This window comes from Camelus bactrianus, chromosome 14, assembly GCF_048773025.1.
Source record: "Camelus bactrianus isolate YW-2024 breed Bactrian camel chromosome 14, ASM4877302v1, whole genome shotgun sequence".
In the NCBI taxonomy this organism is placed as follows: domain Eukaryota; kingdom Metazoa; phylum Chordata; class Mammalia; order Artiodactyla; family Camelidae; genus Camelus; species Camelus bactrianus.
The window spans coordinates 19,204,977-19,228,944 of record NC_133552.1 but is presented as its reverse complement, the minus strand read 5'-3'; the positions used below and the strand labels follow the sequence as shown (position 1 = coordinate 19,228,944).

Here is a 23,968-nt window from a genome sequence, read left to right as displayed (position 1 = left end):
TTGGAAAGGAAGCCACAGCAGAACGATCTCACATTCCAATTGTAGGTAACTGAGGATTGTTAAGCATTTCTCTTCAAGTAGCTCTGTTCTTCCTAACCACAGTGCTCTCACCACAGAAAGAGAAAGAATTCTCTCACCTGATCAAGGCCACTGCTGTAACAGTAAGAAATCCTAAAGCAGTTCCAGTAGCTTGAGGAAGCAAGCTATCATCCTATCCTCACTCAAGCCAAAGCACCAGACCATTCCAGGCCCTGGGACAACGGGACATGGGCACTGCTATTGCTGGGCTGTGGGAGGATCTGCTTTGGTACCCTCAAGTCTAAAAACACACGAGCTCACGGCTGCTCCCTTACTTACATGCCATGATTATGAAAGGTGAGAAATAACCCTTAAATGATGTTCAGGTCCCAGGATTCCCCTTGCTCACAAGAACTAAACAGATCTAGTTTCTAAACGTGCAGACATATTCAAGGTCAAGCTATGGCCGGTCAACGTCCCGCAAAAGACTTAAACTAATCCACTGGCTAGAAGGAGGGGAACTGAGAGTCCTCACTAAAGGGATGAACAGCCTGTCCCAGCTGCAAGTGATCAGGAACTAGTTGGCCCATCAGCTGCCTGGCTACAGCTGGATCCAACACCCAGTTCCCCCAAAGAGATCCGTGCTCTCGTAGTGCCAAAATAAATGTCTCTCTTAAAAAAGTAAAAAATTGCCCAATTGAAAATAAGTCTCTAATCTGCATCCTTTCAATAGAACTGAAGTGCACTTCACCAACACAGAGCACGGGCATCTTGAATTAGCAGAGAACTATTTTTAACACATGAAGGATAAGATATGAAATTAGTTTCACGGGGAATGAGAACCTTGGAGATTATTTACTTTGCCTTAATTACTCTGACTCACCATTAATTTAGCTTTCCTAGGATACTAAATATTTCACGCTAAGATCTGGAGACTAACGAGACCGGAGCACCGATTTGGAGCGCTGGAAGCCTGCAGCAGCAGCTTCCGCACTGAGGCACACATGCCCCTGCGAGGCATCAAAGGCCATCCACGGTGCACCGCTCAGTGACGCTTTCATTGGCTATTCTGTTGTTTTCAACCCTGGGACCAGGATGCAGGGAGCCAAACTTGATTCAGCTTCTGTTTAACTCCTCAGCCAGTAAAATCACTTGTGCTCACAGCTACTCATGGCTGCTGCCAAATAGGGCAGGCAACAACTACCTCGAGCCAAGGAGAGAGAAGTTTCGGCTGCACGCTTCAAAGAAGTTTTTAATGATCGGTGCAACTGGGCAATGGAGCCGATTCCCAGTAAAGATGACTAAGGAGCTACTATGATGGATATTCTGTAATGGCTTCATTAGAGCATCAGTGGGAAAGGACGCACTCAGCTCCCACCAAAGCATCTGCGATGAGCAGGGTCTGCCATGTACCGCTGGCCACTTGCCCAAGCCCTGTACGCTCCCCTGTGGCTCTGAATCAGTTGTCCACTGGCAGACACCCCAAACAGGCCGTGCTCAGCCGCAGGCAGGAGCCCAAGAAGAGCAATTTGCTTGCTGCCAGATGCAACGGGAGACTCACTGGGGCCACTCAATCTGCCGGTGCCCTCCAGCTCCGCTTGGCATCAGCAGTTAGCAAGGGGCAGTGGGGGGAGAGCCCTCCTTCTGACCCATGACCAGAAGAACTCTTCCTTGTCCTTCATGTCAGAAGAACTGACCCTGTGTTCCATAATTCCATTCCTGCGAGTTTAAGCCATCTCTTTTCTCCACTAAGTATGCTACACCCTAACCTTCTCTTTGCTCATGTAAACGTATTTTCACTCTGATACAGTTGTGCTTTATTCATAAGTTGTCCCTTTTCATCTTCTTCCTGATGAGGACATTGTTTGACTTCACCAAGCCATCGCCTTACAGCGTTCTGAACCCACGTGAACGTAGCAACCAAGTTCACACATCTCCAAAAGCCTGCCACTTCTTTACGTGGTAATACAGTTCTGTCATGGAAATATGCTTCCAAGATAAACATATGTAATTTAATGATGATAATTTCTATTTCTCTAGAATAAGCACAGCTTTAGAACATGCTCACATATACCATACACTGTATCTGATCTATTTTTTTCCATTTGGCCCCTTTCCACGTGTCTCAAGCTCATGAAACTCCCACCTTGCAGAGTCACTTCCCACGGGGAAGCCTGTTCTCTTCGTCACTGTTGATCCCCCTTCCTTGTTTTCTGGGTCACACACCTCGATTGGGCCATTCGCACTTTCCGTCACTTTTATTATTTGTAATTCTCTTCAATGCCGTATCTTAATTGTAATACTAGATATTGTTTTCCTTCTTTTGCATCACCAGAAAAAAATAAAGCCAGTTGCTATTAGTAGTATCTCCTGGGGAGAGAAGGAGCATCATATACGTGGTGGAAAAAAAGGTTCCACATTCCTGTCTCTTCCACTTATCAGCTATGACAGTGGACCAGTTACTTAATCTTTTTGAACTTTGGTTTCCTCCGATGATTGACATTAAAAAGAGTTGCCATGAGGATTAAATAGGATGGCATATGCAACTGTGCCTGAAAATACTCAAAAGATGTTAACTATAATTCTTCTGCTAGGTTTCCACTCAAACACCACTTTTGCTCACACTAATAAAGGTTATCCTGGTAAATGGCATTTCTCTGCCACCGGGTCCCTGGAAGTGTGTCTTCCCGTGAGTCTCCCCACTCATTTCCTCCAAAGGATGCTCACGGCACACAAGGTCCAAACATTCCAGAGATCGTTGATTTCTAAGTTAGCCTTTTACTACTAAATTCAGCTGCGAGGAACTCAGAAGCACTACAGTTGAAAGTACAGAGTAAACGCACGAATGCCCACCGTCCCCCGGCACATCCAGTCATGTCTGGCTGCGATGGGAGGTGAACAGAGCACGTGCCAATGGCAACAAATGGGAGGCCACTCAGGGGCCTTCCAACTGCCCACCCTGAGCCATCACCCCTCAAGCTCTAGACTTGCAGCTGGTGGAACACACAACTCTCCTTCCTTGCCTCCCTGCCTTCCTGGTGAAACATTTTACACCACAGAAGCTTTGATTAACCTCAAATTATGTCACATCAAATTTGTCTCGCTCAGAGAAATGGTGACATCTGAAATTCTGCTGTAATTTTGAAGTCTCCACTCACAGATTCAGAAGCTAAAATAGAAAAAAGAAAAAAAAAAAAAGCTCCCAACAGGCAGTTGAGGGATTTCAATGTGTAATTCGCAAAAGGGTGGTTTTGTAGCTTAGATGGCTGATGGCTATTAAATGTAAAATGGGCATACCTTTTGATCCTGCAATTCGTCTAACAAGAATTTACCCAAATGAGATTATTGCACCAGTGTAAAATGGTATACATACAGGCATGCTTAGAGCAGCAATAATTTTTAGATTCAAAACGTGGAAACAACTTAAATGTCTATCAGGGATCCTGGGGTAAATTCTAACAGACACTTTAGCAGCCTCCTCGGCAAGCTGTTCCCTGTCTTTTCTAGCAGATATCTGAGTTTCTTACACGTGAAGTTTAAAAGGGATTAACAAGAATTTCTACCCAAATTTGAAGCAATCAGAACAAGGCATTGCCCTGGTCATGTAACCTAAGATGATCCAAGCAGAAGGAAACCAACCTTTTTTGGGATGATTTGCTTGTTTGATGACCAAGAGAAGCTCCCTCTCTGGTTAGTGTGGTGCGCCTGGGGCTGCAGCTGTTTTGTCACCATGAGAAGCATGAAAGAGAGTAGGAAAGAGAACATTATAAGAAAGAAATCCTAAATCCTGAATTAAATCACGCCTGAAGCCTCCACCACTGAATCTGTCAGTATGTTCTTATTATTTAAGCTAGTTTACCTTGGGATTCATGTTACTTACAACGAAGAGCACCCAATACAAGTATTTAGTCATTAAAAAGATAATACATATGTGCTGACATGGAAAGATGCCCACCACATGTCATGAGAACAACATGGCAGATTACAGAATAGCACATCCAGCAAAATCCCATTCATTTAGAATTTTGTCTGTATCGTGTGTGTGTGTGTGTGTGTGTGTGGTGTGTATACAGAGAGACAGACAGGCAGATAGAGACAGAGTCAGAAAGAGACAGACAGATAAACCTGGGAGAACTTAACTAAAATGTCCACAATGGTGAGCTCTAGTGTTTCTGAAGAATTTTACTTACTTTTTTGCACCCCTCATACCCTTTCCAACAACCTGCATTTTGAGGGGCACAGAAAAATTAAGCTTTAAAAACAAGCTGGCTATTTACTGATTCTGTTTATCTTTCCTGTAAAATAAATGGACAGCTTTGCCTCCTATCCCTCTCCAAACTGAAGTGTTACCCCCCCACCCCCCCCAAAAAAAATCAAAGACACTAGCCAGGCACTGAAAATCTTGTTTCATTATGAAATTCCACGATGAAGCAATGAAAGCACTTTAAGATTTGAATGTGTACAAGCTGCGAAAGAAATACAGCCAGAGGTGCCTAAGTGGCTTTCTAGAAGAGTGGAAATAATACTAATCAAAATGAAACATCTTCTGAAGGAAGCTGAGCACATCACACTCCAGAAAGGCAAAGTGGTGGGGGAGGTGGGGGAGAGACCACAGCTGCTTCCTGGAAAAGCAGGGGCCAGTGAGGCCACCAGAAGGGCACAGGCGTGGCTGGCGCGGGGCGCTGGCACGCCGCTATGTAGTGGGTGAAACTCTCCACCGCTGCTGGCTATCCACACCCTTTTCTCACAGGGATAAACCCCCCAGCACCTGACCCCACTCCTCAGCAGCGGAGCCTCATTCCAGTCACATTAAGCTCTCCAAAGGTAACAGCTTCGAGCAAAGCAGAAAAGTAGACGTTCTCTGTGATCTCTTTCAGTTCTAACGTTATAATTAAACCAAACATATTACATAAATTGTTGGGAAGAAGAGGGTTATTTCAAAGATCCAAACACCATTAGGATAGAAACATCTGAGTGTCGCAGACTTGGGCTGGAAGTGGCAACACTGGGTTAGAAAAATTTACCAAAGGCACATGGAAAACAGGAGTCAGAGATGAAAATCTTGATTTATTTATTGGTGATTTTTACTCTAGCTTTCAGGATTTTTCTGGTTGTAAAGTCTCAAAAACTCTGGCTGTAAAATCAGTTAATTGGAGAGAATCTCTCTTTAAGGTAGTAGGAAACTTGCAGGTACAAGGTCAATCCCAAAATACTAAGACAGCTTGTTTTACAAGTTAACTTCCAGCAGTTATTTGTTTCTTTTACAATAACTGAACACACTGTCCCTACACTGTATTTCATGAGAATGCCACTGTTCTCAGTCAGTCACCATTTATTTCTGGCAGAGTCACAATACTCCAAGAAAGAAAAGAATCAAAAATAAACACCACCCATAAAATTGTCTATATTACTTATTTGCCTTGGGATCAAGTTAAAGAGGCATCTCCGAAAAGCATCCCTCCCACTCAAAACTGAAAGCACCCACCAGGTTATCCTTTTGTCTCTTCTGTGTCTCATTCTCCTTGATCCCAGTCTGATGGCTTGTTGGCAGCCTTCAATATTAAAGGGCATCAGAATGAGGAAGAAGACAACAATGCGTGGTTCTCAAACCTCAGTTCCAGTAAGAATCCCTTAAGGTCCCTCTTTAGTCCTTCTGCATCAGTATCTCAAAGTGGGCTTAAGAAGGAAGCTGTACTTTTAACAAACATCCTCCACAGAGAACAGGGTATGGACCACCCTTTGGGAACCAGGGATATAGGTTATTACAAGATGACCAAATCACTTACGGATTGTAAACCTGATAACGGAACTCGGATCCTTCCATTCTCCATATCCATGGTCACTCTCCTCATCCCTGGTCCAGGAGGCCGCCATCACTGTCTCTCCCTGGACTTGACCCAAATTTCAAAGTTGGTTGTGTTCCTTCCACTCTCATCGTGTCCAATCCCTTCTCCAGAAATTTGCCAGAAAGATCTTACACACGACAAGCCACACCACATCACTTTCCCTAAAACCCTTCAACAACTGCTTAATGGGAAGGGGTTTCCATTAAGGGTGATGAAAATGTGTTAGGATGGATACAGGTGGTGGTTCCACAACACTGTGAATACACTAAATGCCACAGAATTATTCACTTAAAAATGGTTCATCTTACGTTATATGAATTTCACCTCAATTTAAAAAAAGGAAAAAACAAACTTCAATGGCATCTTGCTGCACTTAGGATAAAATCGTCATTGCACTCGGGATAAAGTCGTCAGCCTGGCCTGGTACGTCCGGCATAATCAGGCCCTAACCTACATCTCAGCAGCCTCCCTCCAGCCACTGTCACCCTCACTCTCTGCACCAGCCACACTGGCCGTCTTTCAGTGACTCTAAAAGCCAAGCTCTCTCTCACATCGAGGCTTCATACATGGGACCCTCCCCACCACCTCACCCCAAGATAACCCCAATCAATCTTCAGGTCTTAATGTACAAATTACTCTCCCATATAAGCCTTCCCTGACCTCCCTCACAGTATCCTTTCAGAGAAATCTGGTCTTTTCCAAGAACTTATCATGAGCTCCAATTACAAAATAATTTGGGCTTGCTTAATATTCTTTCCAGCGAACTGCAGACTCCCAGGAGGACGGGATTGGGGATGATTTTTGTTCACTGCTGCATTTCCAGCACCTAGTGTCAACTTGGCGCCATTAGTACCTATTCATTTGGGACAATGAGTACGCAGCACGCTTTCCTCCAAAACCACTCAGTCTACAAAATGTCGAGCTAGGTCACAAGATGATGTGAGATTTAAAATACATATGTCAACATTATTAGTAACCAGATGAGAAAGATCACAAACTATTTAGGGCCAACTCAACACAACACAGGGAACACCCACCAGGCACAGAAAACGACTGCTCTACTGTCTACTGCGCCTGCTCTGGGTTTCTAGGTAGAATCAAGTTCCTGATGCTCGAGAAAACTCCATTTAAAAACTCTCTCCTTGTGCCACTGCACATCACTCAGTAATAAGGAAAGAAACAGAGACTGCATCTTTGCAGAAAGATGCAACCGAACCAAGGAAAAGACCAGGCTTCAGAAAGATGCCAGGAGAAACCGCTGGCTGCTCTCACGTGGGTACCACGCTCTTGAAGAAAAGTGCACAGAGTCCGACCAGGGAAGAAAGGACCCTGAACTCAGTCCATTCTGAGGGATTTTCTTTTTAAAAAGGGAAACAGAGGAGACACTCACATTAAGAGCAGGCGTAATTGGGTGTTTTGTTGCTAAACAACTATTCTTTGGTGATTATAGGTGTGCAAGTGATTTATTCTCTCTGACCTTGCATTTGTACTAACTGGAACCCCAATGTGTCCCTGATGCTGAAGTGTGTCTTAATCACTTGCCTTCAAAGCTTATGCCCAGTTAAAGTAAGCCTATTTCTTTTCCATTGTCGGCTCGCCCAGAGCGGCCCAGCCCCCAGGCCCCCCGCCCAGCACTCACCTCCGGGGATCACTGTGGAGAGCAGAGGCCACAGGCAGGTTGCAAGGAGATCCACCTGTGTGTAACTGCGCACCCGTCCCAGAACGTCCCCCGGGACGGCAGGAGAACATCGGGACCTGAACACAAGTACCACCCATCCCATGGGCTATTTCTCGATACAGAAGTTCTTCTTTAGCCAAAGCTTCAGACTTTCCCAGGCCCCAGGCCTAGACCTGCTGATGGTTTAAAGAGTTTCCCCACATGTGCTGCAACGCCTAACGGGACCTCTCCTTGCACCTGAGGCTGGGGCACCCGCAACTGGGCTGTCCGTGAGACCTTTTGGCCATCTTAGTGATAGCTCGAAATCTTCCTCCTTGCTCCAAATCCCAGCTCTCTGTGCTTGGCTGGGGAGCCCCTGGAGAAAGGAGAAAAAAAAAGCTGCCCACTGCGGCCAACTATGGGGCCAACAAGGAAGCAACCAACAAAACTGCTCGCCAACAGGGCATGGAGCCTGAGCAGGGTCCTTGCAGTGGTCCGGGAGGGCACCGTGCCAGCTGGCCCCCAGCTCTGCTACCTCTGACATGGCTTCTAAATTGGCTTTATACTTGAAGATGCTACCTGAGTCCTATTGCCTTCTCCCCAGAGCATTCTTATTAACGTTCCTCCCAATGTCTTTGTTACAGAGCCACATCCACTTCTACAAAAGATGAGGCGGAAAAGCCTGATAACACATAAAAAGCATCCTTGTGCAGGAGAGTGAAGTGCCAGCAAAACCAAATCCCTACGTAGCAGCAGAGGTATAACCTGCAAACCAAAGTGCATTCAGGAGTGGGGCACAAGACCAACATGTTAATAGGGGCCGAAGGACGTTACACATCTCATAAGGGAGATGAGGTCAGTAAGAACCACTGGCTGAAAATAAGACAGGGGTGGTTAAGAAAAGAGGAACTCAAGGACAGACTTACAAGGACACTAGGGGAGGTTTCCAAAATGCCGACTCTATTTGACAAAGGCAAATTAGTATCTGGGAAACCAGAGACCAGGAGGAGATGAATAGTCAGGAAAAGGATGGAGATTCCTAGTGGGAGGGGTGACATTATAAATGCAAGGTACTTTCTGCCAGGACTGGAGCTGGCCAGAGTTTTGCAGTGGAAGAAGCCAGAACATCAGAAGAGGAAAACCTCACCCAATTTACACCATTTCCAGGCTTTGAGGAACGGGGGACTGGCTAACTAGGAAAACAGAAATCTCTCCAAGCATTTTTCACAGAGGAAATTTATGATAGAGGATTGGTTACTCAGGTGATGGGGGAGCAGAGAGCCTAAGACAGGACAGTGAGGTAAAGCAGAGATTAGGAAGAGCAGGAAGCTGCCACCTCCCCTGGGCTAACAACAATCAACCACAGAAGGAGGTGGTGCGGCTGGAGCCCATGGGCCAAGGTCACAGGTGAGCAGCTGGAACCAGAGACGGTCTGTTAAGCCTGATCTGGGGAGGGATTCCCACTGCTTGGGAGGCTACAGGAAGCTGGAGGAAAGAAAAAAATACCCCAGCTTTGCCCTTCTCCCTGCTGTCTCCCACATGCCTCCCATGGGCTGAACACCGCAAGCCAGCTGACTGGGAAATCTGGGGGAGCAGCCTGCAGGGCTGAGCCCCTCGGACATGGAGAGGAAGAGGGAAGGCCAGGACGATGGGACAAGGAGCAGGAGTTACAGTGAGCAGTGATAAGCACACGTCTTTCCCAACAGACGTACTTTTTAAAGCCTTGCTTATTGCCATGTATCGGTCCCCCAGGAATAAATAAAGCGCCAGCTACGCCTGCCAGAGTGCCCTACTGGCCTCCCCGCCACCGCGTGCAGGTGCACCCTGATCCTCTCTGCCTGGTCCCCAAGCTGGAGGGGGATGGAGGATTTACTCTACAGTGTTACCTTTTCTGCAGTTACAGTTAATCCAGGACTAGTCTAAACAAGTGATTTTTTTTTTCAGAATCCCGGAATGAAAAAGGCTCTTTTAAAAAGTAAAAAAATCGTTAAGTATTTAATGGGAGAAAATACATGCACGTACATGTAGGTGCACACACCCTCAAATGAGTGCAAGCGAAACTGGTGGCATCGGAACCCGACTGGGGGACGGCATCGATCGATGTCCTGGTTGTGATACTGGCCCGCAGGTTTGCAAGACGCCATCACCAGGGAGAATGGGTAAAAGGCACACAGGCTCTCCCTGCGTTATTTCTCACAACTGCACATCAATCTATAAGTGTCTCTGAATAAAACGTTTAATTAAAACATTTCATAAATATGTGCATAATATTCTAAATGAGTAAGGCCTCTTCCTTTCCACTGTTTCACCCATGGTGTCTCCGGCCTCTATTCTCACGTGCGCCGTATTTCTACTGTCCTGACCGATCTCCCTGTTAAAAGCAAGGCCCGTAAGCTCTTTGCTGACCCACTCCACAGCTCCTTGTAATTTGGGCTTCTCTTTGTCATTGGCTCAGTGCTACTTCTGCGGAAATATGATGGTGTCAGGTTGCTCTTGTTTGATTATTCAGCCTCCGCATTTCTGACTACAGACAGAGCTGGAATATTAGTATGCATGCACGGGACGATTAGAAGGCAGCCCGATCTTATTTCAGATCATCTAACAAGCCTTAACCTGCTCATTGCATAATTAAGAATTCCATCCAAAACAGCTCTCTTTATGGACTGAAGCTTCCCTTCTCCCACCACATGTACCCTCTGATCTCCTGCGGGAGCCGGTGGTCTAAGAACTGGCGGGAGAAACTGCAGGGGGAAAAAAAAGCCTCGCATTTTGACAGAACAAGAGCAAAGCAGCAGCCCACCCTCGGCCACCACTCATTCATTTATAGCTAAAACACAGGCTATCAGAGAAGCAGGGGAAACAAGAGCGAGAAGTGCATGCTAGGTCTTCCAGAAACTGCTGCTGGATGAAAACCACTTCTTAGCCAAAAGGATGGGGGAAAGACTCACTATTCATCACAAAATGGACACGAGTCACAGACATCTCTCCAGCTCTACCTACCATTCCACAAATCCTGCCCATAAAATATAACTTTCTTCCTTTAATGATCTGGTGGTGAATTATTTATATTCTTCAATTTATCTTTCTGTCTTCTTTTATTTATGCCCAGAATTGTACTACTTAACTTGGAAGCCTGACCAGGATTCCAGGCAAGGCCAAGGAGTCTCAGCCCTTTTAGGGGCATGGAGTCAGAGGGACAGAGCCGGCCACAGTGTGGGTGGCAGACTGACGCCTCAGTCTCGGAATGGCACTGAGCTACATGGGCACACACGTCAGGACTCCTCTTCATGCTGACTTGTCCAGACAGCTTTCCAGCAAAATTCATCTTGCATCCTTTCCCATCTCCAGCCCCACAGTCATTACCTTTGCTGGGGTTCCCGTCCTTGTTTGTCCAGGCAGTGCCACCTCCTAGCTGGTCTCTGTGCCCCCGATTCTCCCTCAATCGACCCACTTCCCCCACATCTGCCAGCATGACCTTTCTAAACTGCAAATCAAAAGTAACAATGCTCTCATCTTACTGATTTACAAAACAGAAACAGACTCACAGACATAGAAAACAAACTTACAGCTACCAAAGGGGAAAGAGGGGGGAAGGGATAAATTAGGAGTTTGGGATTAGCAGATAAAAACTACTATGTGCAAAATGTGTAGACAACAAGGTTCTACTGTACAGCACAGGGAACTATATTCAATATCTTGTAATAAACTATAATGGAAAAATATGAAAAAGAATACATATATGATCATATATATTACATAACTGAATCAGTTGGCTGCACACCAGAAAGTAAGACTACATTGTAAGTCAACTATATTTCCATTAAAAAAAATGCCTTTATCTTATAATTCTTTAGTAGCTCTCTATCACTTGAGGCCAGAGCTCCCAAATTTGCTTATTATAAAAAAACCAGTGGGATATATACAAATATATATATGTACAACAGGATCACTATGCTGTACAGCAGAAACTAACACAATATTGTAAATCAACCATATACTTCATTAAAAAAAACCATTATTAAAACAAATAAACAGATAAAGCAGATTCTTCAGTCTCTTATGTTGGATTCCTCCAGAAACAGATCTTGAGACAGAATTTAAACGCAAGTTTATCACCTGGGAGGGGATCCTAGGAGGGACTAGGACAGGGAAGGAAGACAGCCAACAAAGCGCAGGTCACCCAGCTGACTGCCATCCTGGGCAATGAGGCTCTGCTTCCCTCGGGATTCTGGGACACAGTGGAGGTTTAAGGTCTTTGCACCCGATGGGCCAGGATGTCAGGTGCTGCCGCCAGCTCTCTTCTGTCATTGGCTAAGGTCCACTCCTGAGGCCACATGAACTTTGCTGCCCAACAGCTGCCCCACAGGTGGAAGAGACAGCACTCAGATGGAGCACAGCAGTGTATGCAGTAGAATTCTGCAGACACATACGGGAGCGGTGAGCATCCAGGCACAGGACTGCGTCTCCCCAGCCCGGCTGGGGGCCTGAAGGTTTTGATTCGGAGGCCACTGGGTGGGACCCAGGAATCAACACTTTGGCAAGCACTTCACTGAACAGGCAGATTATGAAACACTGACCGATACTATAAAGTTCAAGATCCTTGGTGGGTCTTACTCGTCTCCAGCCCTGCCTTCCAGACCTCCCGACCCCCCTGTATAGTCATGTGAAAACCACACTGAGTTGGCGCACTTTCTGCAAGTCTTCCCTGCAAGTAGCATATTCTCCCCCATGAGTAGGAACTGTGTCCTAAGACTTTCTAATCCCCAGAGCCCAATACTATACCATTCACATAGTAAATGCTCAATAAATGTTTATTTAAAAGACAATCCTAAAGGGAAACAGTATAGTACTACTTACTTAGGTTCCCTGGACAAAACTATCTTCCCTATCTATCAAAATGGTGTAAAACTAAGCAAATATATATTGAGCACCTAATATATGCAAGACACTCAAGAACCCCTCCAGAAAAGTTCTATAACCTTTGATCAGCATACACCTTAAGAAAGATTTGCAGCTACAATACGGTGAATTAAAGCCTACAAAAGAGACAGTGCTCGTGGTTGAAAGGTGAAGGATGCTTTAAGAGGAATTGGAAGGCTGTCAGACTTCACCCTACCTTGTGACTCTGCCACGGCTGTCCCCAGAGACACAGTTACCCTCCACCCACTTCACAAAGATGGAGCACGGTGAACAAGAAAGTCTTATTTCAAGGGCACTGACCTCTCAGGATTATAACCTCTTCCAATGCCCAGAAGCTCAGTACCTGGGACCAAGATGGTAACTCTAGGCTCTACCCTTAAATGCCCAACAGTTTCTGTGGTTTTCAAGGTATTCAAGTTGCTCTCTTGCAAATGAGACCAAAGCAGAGGTCTGGACACTCACAGTCACTAAAGACCTCATCAGTGGCTTTTCTCCCACTGTTTGTGATGTTAACCACAGCACCTTGGCCACATTCCAGTCTGGATAATTACACTGGGGCTAGCAAACTTCACCCTCCAGCTCCAGCTCGATAAAGGATTCCTTTGGACCAGCTGCCATGACCTTTGTGATGCTGCTGTGGGCTATTAAAGAGCTATTCTGGACTTAGGATGGCTGTATTCATGAAAAATCAATACCCTGGTATAACTTTCTACACTGAGAAGAAATATATTCCAGAATATCACTGGCTAAGTCAGCTGTTTTGACATATTTTTTCATACAGGGCCAGAAACAATTAGAAAAGTACAGTAATTTCCTCTCCATTTCCCCAATTTTTGTTATCTGTGCAGATACGGACAGAAGGAGGGTAGGTGCAAATTCCACAAAATACACGTTGAGCATCTACCACGTGCCAGGCTCTGCTGTGGGTACCGGGCACTGTTGTAAGGGTCAAAGATTGTGTTCTCAGCATAAATTTGAAAATTTTTCAAAGGGAATAATTCAACCTAATTCTTCCTTTGCAGCTACATTTCTGAAAATCTGAATGTATCAGCTTTACTTAAGGTCTCCTAATCAAATACTATTTCCGTCCACTCTTAGAATTAAAAATATATATACACAGGACCTTAAACTCAATGTGTATGTGGGTGTGTATGCAAGTATATGTGTGTCTAAGAATGAGAAAATAAAGTTTCTTGGCCAGTCTGGAGGGCAGCAACTGGGAGGCTGCTTAGATAAATATTTATTTGTTTGCTCGTTCTTAGCAATCATCCTATTTGTGTGGGTGAGAGTTTATAGGTTACAATAGCAGAAGCTGACACAGGCAAATGGAAAACATAAATATCTCTTGTTTAAAGCTTTTCTTTAAAGCTTTTCTTTCTTTAAAAAACCCCACAGATCAGGTCCTGTGGTGCTCTATCACAGGGATAAAAACAACAAAAAGGAAAAAAAACGTAGGTACTACGTACGTTTTTGCACATACACAGACACACACCTTATTTTGAACATGAAGACAGGAGAGGGAAGCTAATTAAATTTCAAGATTCCAGCGGAATAAATTAAATGTATGAACTACAGAATATTTAACAACGTGCTATGCAAAGAGAAATGGTTCAGAATTTTTTTTTTTAAAGAATGATAACCTTACAATTCAGATCAATCCTAGAGGATCCAAAACAAGCCCTTGTCCTGGACAAACTATAACCAGACTGGGAAAAATGATTTTAAAAAATCAGTGAAGTTCATTTAAAATTTGCCAAATTATTATTCTGCTTGGAAATCCTTCTAGCTGGAACAAGTTAATATCAGGCTTCTAAAACTAAGTTAAACATGCTGCAAATCAATGCATTCCCCCTCTACAAATCTGCGCAAGTGCATGCTTTTCTGGTGAAAATGGCTCTTCAGTGGTGCTTAATATTGTCCCTACGTTGTTTCTCCAACCAATCCAACCCAAGGTTTTCTATTTAAGGTGTACGAAAGTTAAATTCTTACCCTTGTCATAAATAATAAATAATAGATACAGATTCTTAAAATAGCATAAGAAACCTCAAGATATGTCACACACACATCTCCTAAGTTTAGAAGAAAGGCTTAATGATGGATACATGACACAAGTTTGCCACCCAATACGCCACTGATTATCACTTTAGAGTTAAGAAACAATCTGCACTGCTGCCGTCATTCACAGATAGATGACTTCTTGTCCACCAACAGGCTCCAGGTAACACCTTCGGCCAGACAGCTTTGATAAAAGACTGGAGTGAACATTACGCAGCGGCACAGTCTGTCCCACGTACATTAAAGAGTCCAGATCACTAGGCCAGCACTCTGTCTATCACACTGCAGACAGAAGACCAGAACGAGTGATTAATTAGCCAGAATGTTTAAACTCTCACAGGTATACAAGCTGACCAGCACAGTCTTCAATCGTATCCTTATTTAACATTGACATAGAGAATAAAAGATCATTAAAGATTGTCCAAAGATGTAAATAATTTACAAAGCAAGGGACTGAGCTTCCCCAGTTTGAGGAAAATGGTGGGAGTCACAGGATTTTCCGAGACTGAAGGCTGAATACACAGTGTGTGGTGCATCTAAAACCATAATGTAGCCTATTGTCAACACTGAAGTTTTACTACCAAACAGCCCTTATTTCCTAAGTATCCTTATTAGGATAAAAATCTTGGTTACACATTCTATGTAAATAAAGAACAAAGAAAGAATGATTTGGGGGAGGAAATACGGGGAAAACTTTCACATGTGACCCAAAGCAAGACATCCTGGAGATGGCTCTGTCACCAGGCTCGAGTTACAACACTCAATGTGCCTCAATGTCCCTTAAAACTAAAGGGTTAGGCCACAGCATCAATCTCTAGTTCCCCCGCTGACAGTAAAATCCAGTCACCTATTTAGGTATCACAGAGCTACTCAAGTAAGATTTTTTTGTAAAATCCCAAGTTCATCGGACAGCAGCACAAAATGTGCTCATGGTGTTTAATGACTAGAAAGGGAAGACTGAGAAGGGTCTAAACAATCCTCCCTGTCTTGCATTTTTCAGTTTATACTGGGCTTAAGAGGGTAATTGAAATTAGATGCTTCATTTCACCCCACAATAACAATATAATTCTTGTTATAATAAAATTTTTAGATATTCTTTTTAAAGACATCCTAAAAAAGAAACAGCTTCACCTTCATCAAATGCAACTTAGGCGATCTGTCTCATTTGGAGGGTTGAAATGCTTGAGCTACAGTATGAGTATCAGGATGTGGAAGCAGCTGTCACTGCTTTGTTTTTCATTCACAGTAGGTGGTTGCCAAGCAACAAAATACTATTGTCTGTTTCCATGATCTATTGGCCAATTCTACTGGTGATAACGCTTTCCACAGTTTAAAACAGGGCCACCTTTTGGACAAGAAGAAACGAGAAAAAATTCTACAGATGACAATAACATACATATATATATAAACACACTGAATGTACCCCAAAATTATGTGTGTAAATATACGGCTGTGTGCTGATATACATATATTTTGAATATATATGTGTGTGTATATATATATATATATATATACACACACATACATGCATGTGTATGTGTGTGAATATATACATTCTTCTCCTACCTACCTTCAAATCCATCTAAATTTGATAGCAAAAATTAGAATCTAAATCCCTGAAGGCAAATCAAAGCAGGACCAAGAGATATGAAAACACAGTAAGAAATATTTTCTCAACAGCAATAATCTCCAATTTGCCAGATGTATCAAATTCTGTCCCCTGACTACAAAGTTCTCTAGTCAGGAGAGCAATTCTGTCTACCTATATAAAAATAATAAATGGAAAGCCTTTACTATCTACTTTGGAATCATCTAACATATTTAATATGCTGTTTTACGTCATATCATGTGCTACCACTGTGTACAAAGATAATTCAAATAGGGAAATTCTGTTTCTCTTTACATCCAAGATTAACATATATTCATTTCTCTTAAACTTTTTTTATTGTTATAATCATACATATATTCATTTTTAAAATAACTGAATTGCTCTCCTTGGAATCGCCTCATGTGATTCCCACTTTGTTTTGATATTGGTCCCTAGGGAATAACAGTCATGCTATGTTACTCTTGCATATTTCACTAGCTTACAAATAAAATAACGCAGTGTACTCAATATAAAGCTGTCAACATTAGCTTGCATCAGTTGCTGTTTGTTTTCCATTGACAAGGCTTCTAAAGAATTACAATATTCTTAGATGTACAGACACAACATCAAAACAGCCTGAAGGAATTAAAGCTTGAAAATGCTAGAAGCAATCAGGCTTTGAAATGAAGAGAAATCAGTATCATTTATGCATACATATATACTTCTGCAGAGACCCTAAATAATGCCAGAACAGTCTTTGGATTTTAGGCAACACTCATTCGTCTTCCTTCACAATATTTCCAAAGCACTTTAACTTCACTATTTAGTGCATCCCTCTAGAGGAGCCTTTGAAACTCACTTTTTGAAATTCATTACCACCTGCAAAGCTGTATGTATTGCAAGAAACTGGAATAAGCAAATCCTATTACGTGGATTGACATCATTACTATAAAATCTCCTATCAAACGGGCAACGTTAGCAAAACAGACACAAAGAGTGTTAATAATGAACTGAATACTAGTCAAAATTACCACTTTTTCCAGGCAGAGCCATCTTCAGCAAAACACACCCACGTCTCAGGAGCGCCCATCCGGGATTCTCCTTCACGTCTCACCCCACAGATGACCCACTTCCTTTCCCCTCAGCTCCTAAGCTTGCTCACCTGTGTCTCGCCCTCTTTAAGAAACAATTTCCTTCCCACTTTTCCCACCCTCTTCATATCTCTTAGGCATCCATTACTTTCCCCAAACTACTGGACTCAAATCTGCAGCCCAGCACGCCACAAACCTCCCAATAAGCACTGTTTCCTTCATTGTTCTAGATCTGCTTTAAAAATCTCTACCACCGAACATACACAGTATTCATAAAAGTACGGTTACAAGCCAGTTTATTTTAATGTTACAGCAGCAAAATTAGAAAAAGAAAAGGAGAAAGGCAGGAGTGTATCCGGAGGAAGGCGGGTGGGAGTGTGGCTATACACAATGGGACGCGGGGATCCTACCGAGCCGGGCTTCCCCACCTGTCGACCCCACTTCCCCCATGTGCGCGCCGCGGGATGACAACCACAACACTCCAAAACCACCCCCTCCGGAAAGAAGGCGGGGTTTCGCCTTCAGCCAATCAGGACCCGCAAGCCCAGGGTGTCCAACCTATGGGGTGGCCGTGGCCGTGCAGGGGGCGGACGTGGGGTGGTCGGGGAGGGGCCGCGTCCGTGGGAGGCGCGCACGTGTCGAGTCTGGAGAGGCGGGGAGACAGAGAGGCGGCAGGCAGCCAGCTCTGGAGGCTCGGGCTCTGCACCCTGGCAGCCGCCAAGTCCAGCTGCCCAGTGCCTCTTTTGCCTCGGGCTGGGCCGGGAAGGACCTGCTCCCGCCAAGGAAGACCCGTCCACGGCGTCTGAGTTCCCCAAGTAAGGGGACAGTCACAAACAACAACAATAGTACCTAGCTCCGACAAGGCGGGGAGGAAAGTTGCCGGCCCGCACCGCGCGGAGTCCGCCAAGGCAGAGAGGACGAGAGACGCAGGGCGGGAGGGAGACAACCTAGAAAGAAGAGGGCAGCGGGAGGGCTGCACGAGCAGGACACGGTCCCAGGTGCGGTGAGCGGCGGGGCGCGCTATCCAAGGTGCACGGGTGGTGGGAGGCGCGCGGCGGGCGCGGAGCCCAGAGCCAATTCTGGCTGGCGGCGGCGGGGAGAGCTAAGAACAGCTGTCTGGGGCGCCAGGCACCCCCAGGCTCGTAAAAGTGACCCGACCGGAGCTGGGGTGGGGAGAGGAAGGGCACGGGTGGCTGCGCTGAAGCCCCCACGCTCCCCTGCACCCCTCCCTGCCGGCCTCACCTCTAGCTCTATTCCCCTCCCCCCCGAGCCCACTCCCCTCCGAGCCTCTGTCCGGGTGCCGCGGCAGGGGCGGGACCGCGGAACCCTCGCTCCGAGCCTGGACGCCCCAGGGATGCTGCGGGCCCCGGAGCGGCTTACCTGGGGCCGCGGTACCGGGAGCGGAGACAGTCCGCCGCGCGGAGCCGGGCGCGGCGCGGCTCCTCCTCGCCTCCGCGTCCTCCTTCTCCGCTTTTCTCGGACTCTGTCCACGGCACGGAGCTAGGAGACCGGGCCCGGCTGCAGCTGCCTTTCCCACTACCGCCTCGGCCGCCGCTGCAGCAGACAGAGGACGCCCAGTGGCGGCTGGAAGCCTGTGTGAGTAGCGACGCCGGAGAGAGTGGGATCTGCTGAGCCGCGCTGGAGACTCCGCGGCTCCGGGCGCGCGGCCGTGCGCACGCGCGCGGGCGAGTGTGCGTGTGTGTGAGTGTGCGCGCGCGCGCGCCCACGGGGTGGGGGAGCCGCGAGGGGAGGGGGAGAGAAGCCGAAAGATGCTCGTAGGGACCGAGGCAAAATTCTTTGCCCCTGGAAATCCGTAAACCGGGAAAAGGATGGTCGAACGCGCGTCTCGCTCGCGGGGAGCCGCCCGAGGGGCGGCGGCGGCGACGGAGGAGGGAGGAAAGGCAGCGCGGCGCGCACGGGCTCCGGATCCGAACGGGGCTGAGCGGAGCGGAACGCGCAGCCACAGATGCAGCAGAGGCGGCGCCCGCAGCCCATGGTTGCGCTGCCCCCTCTAGGGAGGGGCCGAGCAGCTCGCTCCCGCCACCGCCGCCGCTGTCCGGACTTCTCGGGTGGGCGCGGGGGACAGACATAGGGACCCCACGGTTGCCACTACAACCTTGGGAGGCGCTCGGCCCGCTGAGGGGCCGAGCCAGGAGCCCGGGCGCACGTGGCCGACTACCGGCTGGAGCCGGCGTGTGCAAGGGCTGCGGGCGCGGAGTGGGCGGTTGGAACCCCGCCGAGCGTGGCCCACCTCGACTGGGTAGAGGATGTGGGGCGGGGGAGCGAGGGTGAGGTGGGGCGGGGGAGCGAGGGTGAGGTGGGTGGGGGGTGCTGTCAATGTGCACAGTCGAGGGGAAAGAGGGGGCTTCCACTCGGGACAGAATGTTGCCTTTTTTCCTCTTTAGAGGCCACTTTTCCTCAAAGTTATCCACTTCCCAGGTAAAATTGCCAGCCTCCTCTTTGTTCGGATTCAGCTAACTGCTGGCATCTGAGCAGTGCTTCTTTGAAGTCAGGCTCTTCCAAGGAAGGGCCTGCCTGGGGCCGCTCATGGCCTTTTAACCCCCTAGTCTCTCATTCATCCAAGCCACGTTGTGTACCTTAAGAAAAATTTTCAAGCACATCCGCATGCCCTTTGTCCCAAAAGACATCCCATCCTAGAGGTATTCTTTTCCATGCTTATTTTAAATTCTGAGTACAGTTTTATTTACTCAAGAATTTTTTTTATTTTTTTAATTGAAATATGGTCAGTCTACAACGTGTCAATTTCTGAATTTCTTGAAGGAAGGGTCATAAAGTCTGGTAGATACTTGAGATACCTTTCCCTGGCAAGACTCCTAGGGCAGGGGTTGTGTTACACATATTTCTGTATGCCCTCCAGTACTGAGCCCAGTAGCCTGTACTTTTTGTGTTCTCTATAAATGTTGAATGAATGACATTGTTTTGTAGCTACACATATCCTGAAGGCAAAGACTTGGATGCTGGGAAAGTCATTACCACCCCACCAGGCTTGCTTGATTTTAACTTACGCCATTTCCCAGTGTGTGACTCTTCCCCTCTGGCGGCCAGAGCCCCCTGCAAAGAGAGGCAGCAGAGAGTCCTGACCCATTGTGCAGTCTCACCCAGGGTGCAGGCAGAGAGCACCCTGCAGGGAATCCAGTGGGGTACCTGGGTGTGGGAAGGCTAAAGCTTGCTTCATTTCAGTCCTGGGGGAATACAATCCCTCAACATGAAAGTCACCTTTCATTAACAGTTTATAATGTCTCTTCTAGAGCAGAAGGACAGGAAAAGAGTTTTAAGAGAAATGCATGCTTCTAATAACTTGTCAGGTACAAGCTTTTCTCTTGTAAAGAGCATTACTTCATGGCTACTTGCCAATACTTGCAGCATCACCCCAGACTGCTAATTATCTGGTAGCACCAAGCCCACATCCTTCAACCTTGGTATTTCTACAGTCATCCTGTTCTAAACAGAAGTCCTCAATTTTACATTCCATGCTGAATTTCAGTGCCGTTGAACTCAGGCTCTTAGATGAGCTGCTTCTCTCTCCACTCATGATATCCCAGCTTTGAAACATGACTGAAATAAAGTGAAAATTAAAATGGATTTATTTGGGTGCTGCCGTGTGTTCTCTAGTGGGAGTCCCATTAAATGACTTCTCTTCTGTCACTCAATTTACAATCTTCTTAGCAGCCATTTGGTGTGATATGGAATGCCTGTGCTTTTTTGTTATATTGGAAGCTTAGATATTTAAATTTTTTTTTTACTTGAAAGGGAGCTCTAGAACTTGCAGGAGAAGCAGGAAAAACTCTGATACCCAAAATGAACTCCTGACAGCAAACCTTTAAAATGGGTATGACTCAGTCTTCCAAAATAGTTTTAAAGCTTTGTTTTGCTTAGAAAGTTGCCTTTAGGGTTTCAACAGCTTCCCAGGTGCTTCCTTTCTTGGTGGGATGGAAGAATGAAACAAACTCATCACGTCTCTGATGAGCAACAAAGGGGACAGACTTGTCTTTGTAAAAATAAATACATTTACAAGAAGCTAATGTTTAAAAATAAGAATGTAAGTTTATAGCAATCTTAATGTACGTTAATTTAAAAGATAATGGAAAAAAACAATAACAGCATAAGAGATACAGTGTTTCTGACCCACTTAAAAGTTCGGAAGAACATCTAGGATTAAAATGCTAAAAGCCATAGCTGCCTGCTAGCTAAATGAATAATAATAAAATGTACTACTGAGAGATTCATTTTCATATGTTATTATCAGCTGAACTGAGAATAACAATTATAAAGGTCCTAGTTTTCTTCCTAAAAAGGGAATACTCCTTAACTGCTTTTTTCAGTTTGCAGCAGTGCAATAAACTAGTCAAACATTAACTTCCTTAAAAATACAGCATTCGGCAAGGGTGGGGTGTGTAGAGAAACACCTTAAACTGATTTGACCACAACTAACTCATCTATTCTGTCTGTCTAAAGGAAAAACAAAAGCTTTCCACCTCTGAAGACTGGTAAATTTAGGCTGTGAGATGTGCCATGAATTCCAAAATCAGCTCCACGTGCTGGGAGCTGATTGCCCCAAATTCTTTCAAGTGCGAAGGCAGGGACCGTTAGCTGAAGTGTTGCTGTTGAGTTTAGTGGGTGTGAGCACGCATAAGGGTGCAGGTAATTTCTCCCATAATTAGGTGACAGATCACTTAGTGCCTTCGAGTTTTAAATGATAAAAACCACCTTGACCTGCACCTGGACCTAAATGCCAGCTCAGTACAGAGTATAGCATGGGAACAAGGAGAAGTTTCAAGTTATCCTGTTTGTCTTCATGCTTTTGTAACATTGTTTTATTCCAGATATTTCTTAGGGCTACTGAATTCTGACTGGAGAGCAGTCATGTTTAGGAAAGTCTGAAATCAGAGAAAAAAGGCAGTAGTGTATTCCAAGCAAAGGGACAGGCTCTGATAGTTATCAGTGCTGACACTGGGAGGCAGGTGGATATATTAAATACCAGTGGTTCTTAACAGCTTATGGAGTGATGGATTTCCTGCAAGCTGAAGAAAGTGTTGGATCCTCTCAGAAAGTGAACATACGAACATACAAAAACTTTTGAATAAAATGTCAGGAAGTTAAGGGAGCCCCCTCTGGAGTTCGGGTTAAGAATCCCCATCTAACGGAGATCCTTTGCATGTTGACATTTATGGCTGAAGGGAAATGAGTTGGTAGGTACACTAACAGCCTCACTTTTCTTTTTAATCTAATAAGTTATTTGATTGTCAACACCAAGAAGATACATAAGCAAATCAGTAAACCACACAAATATTTACTGAGTACCTACTTCATAAGCAGTACTATGCCTCATGCCACAGTTGTTACCAATGAAGTATAAAATGCAGTCTGTCTTTGCCTTTAAGGAGCCTACACTCTAGCTATTATCATTCCTGGGAACAAAAAAAGGGAACATAAGCATAATGTATCATTTGACCAGGTGCAACAAACTTCAGTTTGAATTACCAGTGTGACTTAATGAGCCATTTGTTCAATAAGCCGTTCCATTGAAAAATTGATCAGTGGCCAATGTATACATGCATATTTTCATATTCATATTCCCAATAGTAATTACTTAGATTATCATATGATGTATAAGTTAAAAAGCTAGTCTGTTGCTGGGTTCTGAATTTTAGATTGAGGATAAGGAGAAAATTACTGACAAGAAAAAATAGCCCATGTTGGCAATGGCAGCTGTGACGACCTATCACTGGGGGTCCCTGGGCAGAGTGAAGCTGATTACAATATGCTGGAGTTTTTATGTCAGCTGATCAACGAATTAGTAGGGCCACCCATGTGTTTTGAGATGTCTGTATCAATAAAGATCCTTCAGTCTATTCTTGGATAACTTTAGTTTAATATTTTATTATTACTCTCCTTAAAATGTCTTAATTTTTGCCCTCTGTTCTTTTCACTAGTTAACATATTTATTTTGGGTGACCAGAATTTCTAGAAATACATCTCTTTCACTCAGTTCATGACAAAATTATAAGGAGTAGAAAAGCAATAATCCAAGGAAACAAGAAGTTTTCAGTTAAAGGCAGTGTTACCATAAACTCCCCTTCCACTTATAGGGTGGCAGAAATACTAAGTCGGTCACATAATCAAAGCTGTGCAAAGCCCAGCCATCCACGTATTGACCACTTACATCACCTGCCTCTCCAGCAGCCCCAGGGGCTTCACGTAAGGATACCAAGATGACCAGTCACATCTTTTCACTGTGATATAAAAGTAGCCCTGGGCACCAAGTCAGAAGCTCTTGAGTTCAGTCCCAGCCTGGCCAGCAATCTGCCGTGAGACCTTGGGCAACTCACTTTCTGAGCTTTAGTCGGCCCTCCTGTGTAAACTACCTCCTTGGTTAAGAAAATCGCGTGAAGCAACATGGGAAAGGGTTTCTCATGTTGTAGGAGCTAAGAAACTCTGCGCAATCTTGGATCGAAATCAAAAGCGTGTGGCAGAAAATTGGAACACGGGCATGAATGGGCAGCTCCTGTAGAAATGCTGGAAGCCCTTGTTAGAGTGTAACTTAAAGATCATGGAACTGATCTGATGATTTCTGGGAGTCCCTTCCGAAGATACTTTAAGAAAACCACAGATAACCAAAAGTTGGCAGAAGCAGACACATGCAGGAAATTGTGGGTTCCATAATTCTAGAGGTGCTGTAATTCTGTAAACTCTGCTGCTGTTGCAAAACCCAAGCTTTTGTGTTCATTTGTTTTTAATTAGTCTCTTTTTCCTGTCACACAGACCCTGCTTC

General features: G+C 45.3%; 1 protein-coding gene across 7 annotated transcripts in view; it reads right to left on the bottom strand.

The window, feature by feature from the left end:
* The window catches only part of ENOX1 (ecto-NOX disulfide-thiol exchanger 1), a 512,379-nt gene extending 492,951 nt beyond the window's left edge, over positions 1–19,428 (bottom strand). For 4 of the 7 annotated variants that reach the window (XM_074378217.1, XM_074378215.1, XM_074378222.1 and 1 more), the window contains exon 1: positions 18,556–19,428. The gene's annotated coding sequence lies outside the window, so the exon portion shown is untranslated. Of the gene's footprint in view, positions 1–3,657; positions 3,736–18,555 lie in introns of all 7 variants that reach the window. The other 3 variants (XM_074378219.1, XM_074378216.1, XM_074378220.1) reach the window with 1 other exon arrangement.
* Between the last annotated feature and the right edge of the window lie 4,540 nt (positions 19,429–23,968).